Raw genomic sequence first — 12,500 nt, 5'->3', positions numbered from 1 at the left:
TTCATACTCTAAAATGCAAATCATAAAGCCCTGAAAATTAGATGCCGTGCACTCAGCTTCTACCATTGGCTTTTAAACCCTTTTCTTAATGCAGGGTTTTCAATAACTTTTCAAGCATATGCTTTGGGGCTAATCAAGGTAAGAAGCTGTCACTCTTGTCTTTTTAATACAAAAGTTTGAGTGAAAATCTGACAAACAGACTGCGATATACCGTCAATGACCGGCTTCCAAGGAAACTCCAGCTTAATGAATATATTTGTTGTGCAATGGTTAAGGAGTAAATAGTTATCATTATGATTGAAGTTACAAGGCATAACAGGACACACACACTTTTCTGCGCAGTACTTCTGTTTTAGTTTTCAGTTGCCGTTGACATTGTAATAAAATGTTAATTGAACTGATGCATACTTCAATTAATATTTAGCCAATACCAAATGAGTAGGAGATCTGTAAAAACTGGGCATTTACAGTCACTGTGGCAAAATCTGAAAAGCCTCTTTCTGAAGAGCCTCTCTGGGATATTACTTGACCAGTCAAGTATGTACGTCCCAATCTGTAGCATCAGAACCCCTATCTAGTTGTTATTCTTATGAAGCATGCACTCACAGCTTTGCTGCTAAGTCAGCCAAGTTTTGACAACATTACCCACAACAAGAGCCCACAATCCGGAGCATACAACTCCCATGCTAGAACTATGTCACCAGTATTTAAAGGACACCAGGCCATTTTTAGATGAGCTTTTTAGTACCTTTCATATCTCAGAAGATTGGCTGGAAAGATATTTTTTAGCTGAGATTTCAATCTTCACGTAAACAGCTGATCAGGACTGTAAAAATGCTAAAACAAATGAATCAAAATTGTATTCTTCTGGTTACTGTGGACTTCTCTCCATACTGGGCGAGGTAAGGGCAAACACCTCTCGTAAACATGATGTCTAAAGTAATATCTTAAAAGTTTCTTACTATCTCAGCAACTCCAAATATCACAACAATGTCCAAGTTGGAGAGTTTAACCTGTAAGTAAAAGAACAGGATCATTGAGAATCATATCCTCAGATTGGGATGTACCAAAGAAATACCACTGACTTGTTGGCTCAAGAAAAAATTATTGAAAGAGAATCACACTACCCCTTAACGTACCAAGCCTCATCAAAACAAACGAAAACCATCCTCCCTTTGTAATTTAAATGTGCAATTGCTTGGACAAATAAAGATGAAATAAAGATGTAAAAGTTAAGCTGACGTGTCACGCGTGACCTGAATCGTTAGAAATTTGAACTGCATGCGTGCCAGTTTTGAACTTTGTCCTTGAGATTCTGAATTCCCATGGATATTTTCCTTGATGTATCAAAAATTCCTAGTTATGAACTTTCCCTTCTTTATAATTAAAAATAAACGGTGATTGAAAAGTGAAAACTATTTCAAACATTTGATGAATTGTTCAGTTATTGTGCATTTTTCATACAGCAACTTTCAGAAAAATCTCCCACATTCCATTCAAGTCTCAGAAGCTCCAAAGATTATTTCAGTCTTGTGGATACTGGTCTCGTCCAAAAGAACTTAATAACAGAACAAGTTACAGAACACACAAAGCCAATCCTCTTTTCACTGCGAAGATGACACTATGTGTATTATTTTCATTACTACTTTTTCTTTATTCCAAATGGTCTGGATAGCACAAGTGTCACTAATATTTTTAAAAATACAACCACACTTTTGAGTTTAAGGAACATGTTTCCATGTTTCGATGTTTCAAACATCATCTTCAGCCATAGTGATTGTAACATTCAGCCTTCTCAAAACCGGCCGGTCAACGGCTCAATGAGCCACCTCCTCAGAAAGTTTGACCGTCTCCTTCCAGTCAGAAATGTCTTATTTTGATTACGACAGGTGAGACAGAAAAAAAAACAGACAACACAATTTTAGCTGTAAAGTAAAGTCACTGGAGAAGATATAGAGGCTTGAATTTAAAAATGCTTGTTTAACATTCAAATTTGCTTCCGCAATATTTTTTTGCGTGGTGCACGTGAAATGTTTATTTAACTAACATTCCAGTATTTCTTATCAGACACCATGCAAGTGTCAATTCCATGTGTGAAATTTTGTTACTTTAGATCCCCCAGATTTAACTAAATTGCATCTGTGAGTGTCTAAATTTCAAAAATTTCCTACGGGAACATGCCTAGCTTGCACATTTTGGGCACTCGCTTGGTGGTCACCCCAAAACGCAGACTGTGGACTGTGCAGACCGTGCAGACCAGGGGGAAAATATGGCGTTACCCTCACTATTATTGACAGCTAACGCTAAACAGGCTACCCTGAATGTTATTTAGGCCTAATTCAGGCTAATCGAATTTTCATTTTACAGACGGTCTGCACAGTCTGCAGTCTGCATTTTTCAGTGGCCCCTCGCTTGGGTGCCTTTGGCACCAAAACCGTCTCCACTTTCCTTATAACCTGCTCCCCAAAAAAATTTTGAGGAGGCTGAACATTGAAATTTTTACAAGATAATTCGTATAATAACATGTAATTAATATATAACTATCAATACAATTATGATTCTTTGTAGATTAAATGTTCGTTACAAGTTGAAGTATATGTAGATAAAATTCAAATGAACCAACAATATTACAGATGATACAACTGACATAACGGTAAAAGTTTAGAAGTGTAATGCTAAACTGACATGATCAACTTGTTTGTTGAGTTCGGGTTTCAAGCGCTCAATATGGAAGCTCTCCTTGATTTTGAGTTGATAAAAAGAAGAAGCATTATCAATAATTTTGAAGCAAGAAACATCACAATTATCCTGACAATTTTTAGAAAGTTAAGATGCTTGAAAATACATGTAACAAAGCCGCAATTAACATTCGGCTATAGGCACGCTCTTAAGTTTTTTTTATGCTCATCTGTTGTCCTGCAAACTTTGTTTTCGCCCTGACTTTGGCACTGCTGGAATGCAAAAAATCATTGGCACTGAAAGACCTGCTTCGCCCGCTATTATGAATAACTATTATTGTCTCATAGGGTTATTTACAAAATTTAAGGTTATGATGCAGGACCTTAGTTTACTGGCCTAATAAAAAATCTTACAAAATCAGACCATTTGTATTTGTGAAAGCAAAGGCAACAGATTATGTCTGAGATATTCTTTACGCTCAGTTTTTGTGCAGTCAGGAAACACGAACTCCCGCTCAGCAGATTTGGCACATGAAATGTGACATTAAAATGTGTTGCATAAATGCTTCATTATTTTAACATCTACATTGCTGAGTGATGGTTAAATATAGGAACTTCCGCTATAGCCAGCCAGTTTCTAGATGAAGACCACTTTAATGCCTGGAGTTAAGAGCATTTCTCACCTTCCACAAGTCATCTCTGGAAAATCATTGTCCTTCTTATGGAGTCCTAGTAGTCTTGCCTGCAGTTTTGAATACCAAACCAGCCAATGATTTAGTTTATACCCATGACGTTGGTAACCATGTCTAGCAGCGGCAAATACCTGCCAGAGAGCCAAAATCAAAGTTGATTGACAGGCAGTCCAAGAGCTAAGAATAGTATTACCTACTCTGAGCAAGAGGCTTTAAAGTTGTACCAGCTTCAAAACAAAAACACTTAACGCAGTAACAGGATGTGCAAACAGACACAACCACGATTTTGGCAATAGAACAACGCCATGTTCTTATGTGCAGAACTTACTGTAGCACATATCTGAAGAAAACTACATCAAAGTACATACTAATTACTAATGATAAAATGATCATTGATAGTTTTGCAGTCATTTCGTGACCAAATCATGAGAAATTCAAGTAAAAAGGCCCATTTCATCATCATCATTATACTTTTATTCATTGGTGAGTAGGCTCTTCGCATGACCGTGTCACATGACCTTGTCAATTATAAAAAAAAATGGTCGTGGTACAAAACACATGCCAAAAATGGAAAGAGCATGATTCAGGCCATTGACGTCAAAGTGCGTGATTTTAGAGCGGTTTAAACTTTGAAAATTGTAAAAGAATTGAGTGCTGGAGGCAAAGTTTGCCATCCAGCAGCTGTTTTCCATATAAATCTCCCTTAAGCTTAAGTTTTTAAGCATTAAAATCAATGTAAAATCTCTTGCCTAAATGTCAGCACTTGGCCTCAAAATTGACATTCTCACTAATTTCATCACGTTTCTTCTATTTCTGGCGTCTGGCATCTTTTTTGTACCACAACAACTTTTTTTTAGGATTCAGGCCCCATCCACACATATCCAGACATTTTTGAATCTGCATTTTTTTCTTTCCGTATACGCCTTCTGTTCACACATATCTGGTGAATTTGCTGGCAAATCTGGAAGTTCTTGAATACACTCTCCAGAATGGAAATTTTTTAATCCGCTGTGAATCCAACTGTGTGGACGCTAAATTTATCCAGAATTTTTTAATTCGGATGATGTAACAAGATCGAGCCCAGTTCCTTTCTCAAGATTACTGTCGCCTTGAGGAGTCCTGAGTCCAGATAGGCGTGGACAGGAAAATTTGATTTGAATTCGCTAGGTGTGGATGGGAATATTTTTTAATCCGGAAAATAAAAGTTGCAGATTCAAAAATATCAGGATAAGTGTGGACAGGGTTCACACAAGGGTCACCGTTCTCACGTGACACGATCACGCAAAGGGCCTATTATTACCCCTTCAACGTATGGAATGATAAACGAGTTTTAAACTAAAACTTGCCACTCTCCCATGGCCACTGCCCAAATCCACCATCGTCGATCGTTGCCTTTTAGAGGTTTTTGCCGGTTTTGTAATATTAGCAACTTGTCTCTCTGTCGCTGGCACATAAGAAAGGAAAATTTTTCTCAGAGCTTGCGTGACAAACGGTACATTGACAAGAACAATTCCAAGTGCTGTGCCTCCTGTGATTCCAACAACTACTTTGCCAAATTTGCTTGATTTCTTGGGGATCTTGTTGTCTTCTTGGAGCTCTATAAGATGGCTTTCGGAGTCCATTCCTCTAAAGAACACAGGACTGTTCAATTTGCACAATGAAGGGCAAATAAACGTAGCCAGAGCGTAACATAAAGAGGACTCCAAAGTATCGAAAAGAAACACGAAAAAGGAACGTTTTTGCTCTTTTGTGGAAAGTTCCCATTCCATTTAAGCCGCGATAACCTTTCTCAAGAATTCGCTTGTTGATTCTTCTGCAACTCAACTGCAATGGTGGGTCAGTGGCTTCTTCTGACTCGTGTAAGGGTGGGGAAGGGATTTGTGTTCGCGAATGATTTTTGCCTGAAGAACATAAGGTCATAAAAATCCGGAGTAGATTGCAGAATCCGGCCGAAAACAAAACCGAAGATTAAAAAAAACCCACGAGATTCCTGCGTTTTCCGCTGTAAAGTCACAACTTTGCCTAACGTGGGTGGCGTAATAGTGTTACAACACAGCCTCGCTTGCATGATAAGAAGTATTGTTGAGGGAGGAAACCAGAGCTGGTGTTGTTGAAAGTTCACGCTCCTTCGCGTTATTGGGCTGTATTCAAGTTAATCATCGGGTGAAAATAGCAAAAGCAATAAATTACTAAAGGTGGAGTTTCTTTCCGGTTTTTAGAATTTTTAAATGAACAATTTTCAGGGGAGTAGGACTCAAAACACAGGGCAGTGATCACCAAGAATGGGGAGCATAGCGTGACAGGACAAAGTCAATTCATGCAAACACAAAAAACTTCATCTCAAAAGTTTAATTAAACCAGAACTACTTTTACAAATGTTACAAACTATTACTTAAAAACATTTTCAAGCATGCATTATGAGAAATCTTCCGTTACATATTGATAATAGAGTTTTACAATGCAATTAAAAAACCAAAGTTGAAATATTATTTACAAACTGTCGAAATATTTTGTGCTCTACCCCGAAGAGTCTTTTTTTTTTTTTTTTTGGATCTACTTTTTTTGCTACCTATAACACTATGTTGTAGTGTGGTTACTAGTATTTAAAACTTTTCATTAACTAAAAAAATGTGAAAGTTGTGAAAGTTAGGATCCAAATTTCACCTCAACTTTCCTGATTGGTTCATTTCATTCAAGAATTGGACCTCTTAGAAAACCAGACATTTTTTTTATCTTTTTTGTGATTGGTTAATTGAACAACAAAACTTCTTTTTGATTGGTTCATTTGGATCCGTAGATGACATCAGCAAAGTAGTTGAATATCAACTCAGCATTTTTTTGTTTTCCACCAAAGCCAATATTTACAAGAAAAATATACTCGATTGGCGCCTTTGAAACACGATCCTGTGCTATCAGTTTACAATGGACTTAAAAGACGTACAACTAAAAGAATGGAACTAAAGAAATTATCGGTACAAATTCAAGTCACTTAAGCATTGAATAATCAAAGGTTCATTGGGAAGAAGTGCAAGGACCTGAGCTTTGAAATGTTTTACACAGAGACCATGGACACTTCAAAAAAGTTGTTTGGTTTACGAAATAGTTGGACATTTTTTCTTTGCGAAGCTATTTTTGGTAAGCTGGATTTTAAATGAAATCGCTTGTATGTCACAGTGTAATAAACTAAATTTACTGTCAAATTTGTTTGACTTTGTTGCTCTTGTATTGTTCATTCATCTGTTATGTTTGAACCTATAATAATTTTGTTATTTAAAAAGGCTTTCACGAATCCATGGTCCCTTTATATTCAAAGGGTTGAAATATTTAAACCTTCAGTTTTTCTCGTACTGATTTAGTAACCGTCCTAACTTCAAACTTTCAATTTCGTAAGCTAAAAAAACATCGAAATGAAACGACTGCGTGTTTTTAGGGTTTAAGTTTATTCAAAAAAAACTTTGCAATTAATATGCTCCACTGATTTACGGAAGGCGGCTTTATTAGTTATATTGTTACCTCCGAGGTATAACCAGTTTAGTTTGCAATTACTGTGCTTTAGTGCTGCTGATAAATGCTCGGCTGCTTTATTAGTTATATTGTTATCCTGGAGGTATAACCTGTTTAGTTTGCAATTACTGTGCTTTAGTGCTGCTGATAAATGTTCGGCTGCTTTATCAGTTAACTTGTTATGCTCGAGGTTTAATCTGTTTAGTTTGCATCCAGTATTGACAAGAAACTTTTGCACTTCTTTTGCACCCAATGAACCAAGATCATTCCAGCGCAAATTCATACTCAAAACTCCCGAAGCATTTCCTAAGAAATGCGAGACAGCAGCAAAGTCAACAGGCCCGAGTGAACAGAGACTAAAATCTACGGCGTTAAAGCCAATTTGCTCAATTTTGTTTTGTAACACTGCCTGCTGTTTTTCATCATCAATCTCGTACAAACAATTACATAAGTTCAGTGCTAGCTGTTTGTCTTCATAAGCTGGCCAAGTGGTCAGCGTTGGTTTCTTCTCAGTCGATATAGGAAGCAGTTTGATAAAAATGTCGCTGTTTGAGCTCTTTGTTTCTGGATCAGATCCGAGTAATCCAGCCACAAACTGCAGCACCATTTGCCATGCACCATCGTTAATGTGTTCTGACACAAAGTTGTTTAGTTCTCTTTTACTCAAGGACTCCACAACATTTTTTGCAGCGAAGAATTCTTGCAGTGTCAAATGTGTAAAGCAATATTGGGCTTTCGGCGGCTCATTATAACGGGATTCTGCGTCTGGCAATCTGTGAAGAAGTCCACAATCTTCCAGTCCAATGACTTTGCTTGACTCAAAGAGCAATCTTCCTTGTTTTATTCCCTCAAAAGCAATTTCTCCCAGCCTCTTGAAAATTTCTTTGTCATCATCTGGGAGCTCGTTAAATGGCAAGTACATGTACACTTTGAGAATCAGGTTACCTTGAGCACTGCTTCGCCGGTTGTGCTTAAAGAAGAGAATCTTTACAACCATCGTGTAAATCTCAGTCATTCTTGTAGGGAGCCGAGTGTGTGCTGTATCCCTGACAATTTCCCAAAGACAAGAACAAATGAGAAAACAGTTCACTGGGATGTAGCACAATGAAAACAGGTTCATGTTCGACTTAATGTGTCCCCAAATTTTGTCCTTTGCGTCGCGAACTCCTTGTGTAAACTTCTCGACATAGTCTTCAACCTTTTCGGACGTAAATCCCAGGATTTCGACTGTTCTATCAAAGTTCACATCTTCAACACAGGTCACTGCCGTTGGTCTTGTTGTTGTGACTATGTTTAGACCACGAAGAAGTTGTCCTCCCGCTAGTTTGTTAAACAAAGCGGAAATAGGCATCTTCTCCTCCAAGCCATTCTTGTAACATGTGTGGTCTTTCCCAGCGATATCCTCTTTCGCAGAAAATTCATCGACTCCGTCAAAAATAAAAAGAACTCGGCTTGGGTATGTAATAACAAAATTCCACATAGAATCATACAACTGCTCAACTGTTTCTCCTTTAGCCAACAGTTCACGGAGATTAAGCAATAGATTGCTTGTAAAGCGCCTGAATTTCAGGAGGAACACAACAACAATGTGTTTTTTGTCATCTTGATCTCCATTAAAGGCTTCACCAGATGCCCACATTCGAAGGATTTTAGTGCTTAGCAATGTCTTTCCTATGCCAGGACGTCCAACAACAAGGACATTCTTGTGTTGTTTGTCAATGAGATCGTCTGGCGTGGCGTACAGACAGTCCTTAGAATTGGGCGGGTATTGTTTGAGCTGCTCGCTTCTGTTTTGCGCGAAGACATGAAAAGCTCTGCCTTCATGGATTGCCACATTGACATAAATTTGATCAGTTTTTAGATCATTGGGTTTTGGGCCTTCGCCTGGCTTCCGTCGAAAAGGTTGCTTCAAGTCATGGAGTTGCTCCGTGGAATTTAAGCAATCATCCTTCATTTTTTTAATGGCTTCTGTCAGTACAAGTTGCTCTCGAGCGAGTTCTTCCGCTTCACCCGTATTCAGTGATGAAGGAGCATTTTGGACAGTGACGGCTTCCTGCACTGCAGGTTGACAACCACTTTCTACCTCAGTTAACGGTATTTCTTCTTGAGGTGTTTTCTGTTGTTGATCCGAGTTCGATCTCAAATGATCAGCATAAAACTGTCGATTGTCCATAAAAGTTCTTCCTTTCTTAGCTCGTGATAAGATCCAGACAATCTCCACTAAAGCAAAAAATGCGAAAATGCCGTTAACGACTGTCACAGCATTGATCCAGAAGGTCTTCTTCGCTGCTCTCTGACTGAAACATTTGTAAAGTGTTGATTGTGTCTGGTTCGTAGATAGATCCCCCGAATCATTACCTTTTTCAACACGACAGGTAAAATCTGTGGGAAAGTGCCCGGGATAAAATAGGTCGGTTTCCAGGAAGACAATGAAAATGATTCCCAGAGCAAATTTTGCGGCAAGTTGAGATAAATACGAGACGAAAAGCCTCCTCCGCTCTCCTTCGGCATCTTCGTGACCGCCCTCGAGTCTATTAACTGTTGACTTGACGTACTGCGAGTATACGAGGGAAACAATGGAAATCGCGGTGAAATTAACCATGATGAAGGCGTAGGGAGGAATGCCGAGTTTGTTGATTTTCTTTTGGTACTGGTCGAAGCACTTTCTTCGGATGAAATCCTTGTCGCTGCCGGTTTTCACAACGCAGCCAAAGTCGAACCTGGGTTCACTGATTTCCAACTCTGAAAATATCCCAGTCGCTGCCAAACCAACAAAAATCCAAAGTAAGACTGCTACAAAACTAAGGCTGTTAAAAGTTTTGGGAGTTAACGCCTCTCTTAAATCCATTTCGATCGTGTTTGATCGTTTCGAGTTTGCTTCTGATCTGGGTGTGGTGTAGAAGTGGCGTCGTTATAAGGCCAAGATTGACAGCAAAGGATTTAATTAATCTTTCTAAATAAGGCATGGCTTGGCACTCAATCACTTCATAAAAGATGTCCAATGACCCGCACTGACCTCACTGGGAGCTAAAAACAAAACTAGTTGCCAAGGCGTCAGTCATGAAAGATCTAATCAGTGTTAAAAAAGAGTTTTGGAACAAAATCAGTAGTGGGTTATTTTGAAAGTTAAGATAACTAATAAAATAGTTTTTTTAATGTATTGTATGTTTTAACAAAATGCACCCCCGCCCCCTTCGGCCCGACTCGTATTTTCTATTGATATAATTTGTCTTAACAGATCACCAAAGGATAAAATTCTGCGCAAACGCTAAATAAAAAAAAAGCATCAATTTTTCATTCTGGTTTATCGACTATTTGAGTGAAAGGCATATGCCTTAGACGCTTTGTGGATCATCACTTGCGATATCTTTGTCGTGATCTTCAGTTCTAATGATCTCTTTTAATACTGTCTTTATCCTCAGGCCGAATAAATACCAAATACCATCATTGACCTGTAGTAACCTTCGCCTGCTGAAAGCAAATTTAAACTAGTCGCCAAGGCATCAATTAAACGGCATTGAATCATCGTGACAAAGAAGAACTTGAAGTTTCGAAACAAAGTAGGTAGTGGGTCATTTTGGAAGCTGAAAAATAGTCTTACCTAGTTTTTCTGTTTTCAGCAAAATGCAAGCTCCGTTCACTCCGACTCTTGTGATTATACGAGTCACTGCAAAGGTCAAATTCTTAGAAAGAGCTAGAAAAACAAAATTATCACATCGCCGACTTATTCTTAGTGAAACATTTTTTTTTTTCCAAAAACCGAATTGAGTACCGAATGCCGTTGACGGCTTGTGGACTACGTCAAGAATTTATTTCTACGGCTCTCTTTACAGTCAATACCCTCAGGCCGAATATCAAATCATGTTGTTCCGACTCTGAAAACGTCTCTGTGTGAAGAATTCAGCAAAGTAAAAAAGCTTAAAAACAAATTAACTTGCAATAACTGAAGTGATCTGATTTTCGGCCTATAAATGTGAAGATTTTTGAAGTCCTTTCATAGACAGTGTTGTCCAAGTTCTGATAGACAAGTGGGCAAGTTAACTGGTGTTGCTAATTATGGGCCACAGTTAACACCAAGAATGCAAGATTTTGTAATACTTAGTTAAGACAAATTAAAGTTGGTTAATAAAAGATGGCTTTACAAATTCGTTTGAGAATATTTAGACTTTTAAATAGAGCTCCAAATCACTGCCAGGATTTCATCTTGTTTTCATGAAGTTGCTAATTGTTTTTCTTCGATTGAAGGTGACATTCAGTAATATTTCAGCCAAATTACGTGTATTATTTCATGGATTAAAGCGACTTCACAGCCACGAAATGAATGCTAGCCATTTACAGGATGCGTATATTTTACAGTTTTTGTCGGTTATTTTGATGGATTATCATAAACTTGAGAGGTTTATTGTCCCAATATTCTTTGGCCGCAGGAAGAACGCTATAAACACGCGATCAGACCGATGAAATAAAAATTATAAATAAACAAATCGATCTCAGATAGCTTTACTTCGATTTTTGGGGGAAATATTTGGTTGTCATATGGTGTTTTTTTTTTTTAATGGATAAGCAGTAGGCCTTAGCTCAGACAGAGTACTTCACTCAACCGTGGGGGCAGCAAAGCTTGAGATGATAAAAATTTAAGGACGTCAAGGACGGGTGCCTACTAATTCAAAGGCATTTTTGCGCGCTTTATGAATATACAGAAAAGCAGATCTTAACAATTGTTATAAAATCCAAAAAGGAAAATTGGGGGTAACCACGTATTTTTCAAAGATAATTAATCAACAATATTTGTAAACACCTTTAAAATACAAAGCAATGTATGGCGTTCTTTTCCAAATTGAAGCTTAATTACCTCTGAAAAATGCGTGGTTACGCCCAATTTTCTTTTTGGATGCCAAGGGCAATTGCTAAGTTCTACCAGAGTTAATAGAGGGGACCCCTCTATTAACTTTGGTTCTACTTTCTCTGCAAAGTTTTAAACCGCACAAAAATTTCCTTGTAAGTTAGTAATTAAGCACCACCCATAGGAAATCCGAGTATCTCGAAATGCGCAGAACGTATGCGCATTAACAATAGTAGGAACTGTCCTTGAGTAACACTTTATTTCATATTTACACACGCTTGTCTACGTCAACTATTAATTATCTGCTCCAATTTCTTCCATTCTTTTCTTTAATACACACCAGTCCACCAAACAAACGCAACGAAAACTCTCTACTGATCGCAAAACAAAAATTATTTTTAACGTGTTTAATGATTCTTGCGCACTCAGGTCAACCGATAATGTATTGTTACTACCAGATCAGAACAATCGAGAACTCATTCACAACATCCGCTGCATCCGTCACTGAACCGTTTTGTATAACTTTTTTGTGATCGAATGTCGTAATCTAAATTAATTAGCTGCGAGGTTTGCCTTTGAAAAGACCGACAAAAGAATGAATCAACCAAGAAGACTAGGCTTTGTCAATTGCTTTGTCCCCTGAGCTGCAGTTAAAAAAGATTTTAAAAAAAATTAACGCCCCCTGAGGGTACACTGGGTTACCTGTGGTAAGTGTTACACAAAAACATAGAAGGCACTCAGTTGGGTAGTAATGAACTGCAGCGTTCCAGTTAATTTTTTTCG

The 12,500-nt window shown here is 38.0% G+C and overlaps 1 pseudogene; it reads right to left on the bottom strand.

The window, feature by feature from the left end:
• LOC138012804 (ATP synthase subunit C lysine N-methyltransferase-like) overlaps window positions 1-5,412 on the bottom strand; it is a 6,624-nt pseudogene extending 1,212 nt beyond the window's left edge.
• Between the last annotated feature and the right edge of the window lie 7,088 nt (window positions 5,413-12,500).

This window comes from Montipora foliosa, chromosome 8 (genome assembly GCF_036669935.1).
Source record: "Montipora foliosa isolate CH-2021 chromosome 8, ASM3666993v2, whole genome shotgun sequence".
NCBI lineage: Eukaryota > Metazoa > Cnidaria > Anthozoa > Scleractinia > Acroporidae > Montipora > Montipora foliosa.
This window is presented reverse-complemented; position numbering and strand designations above follow the sequence as displayed.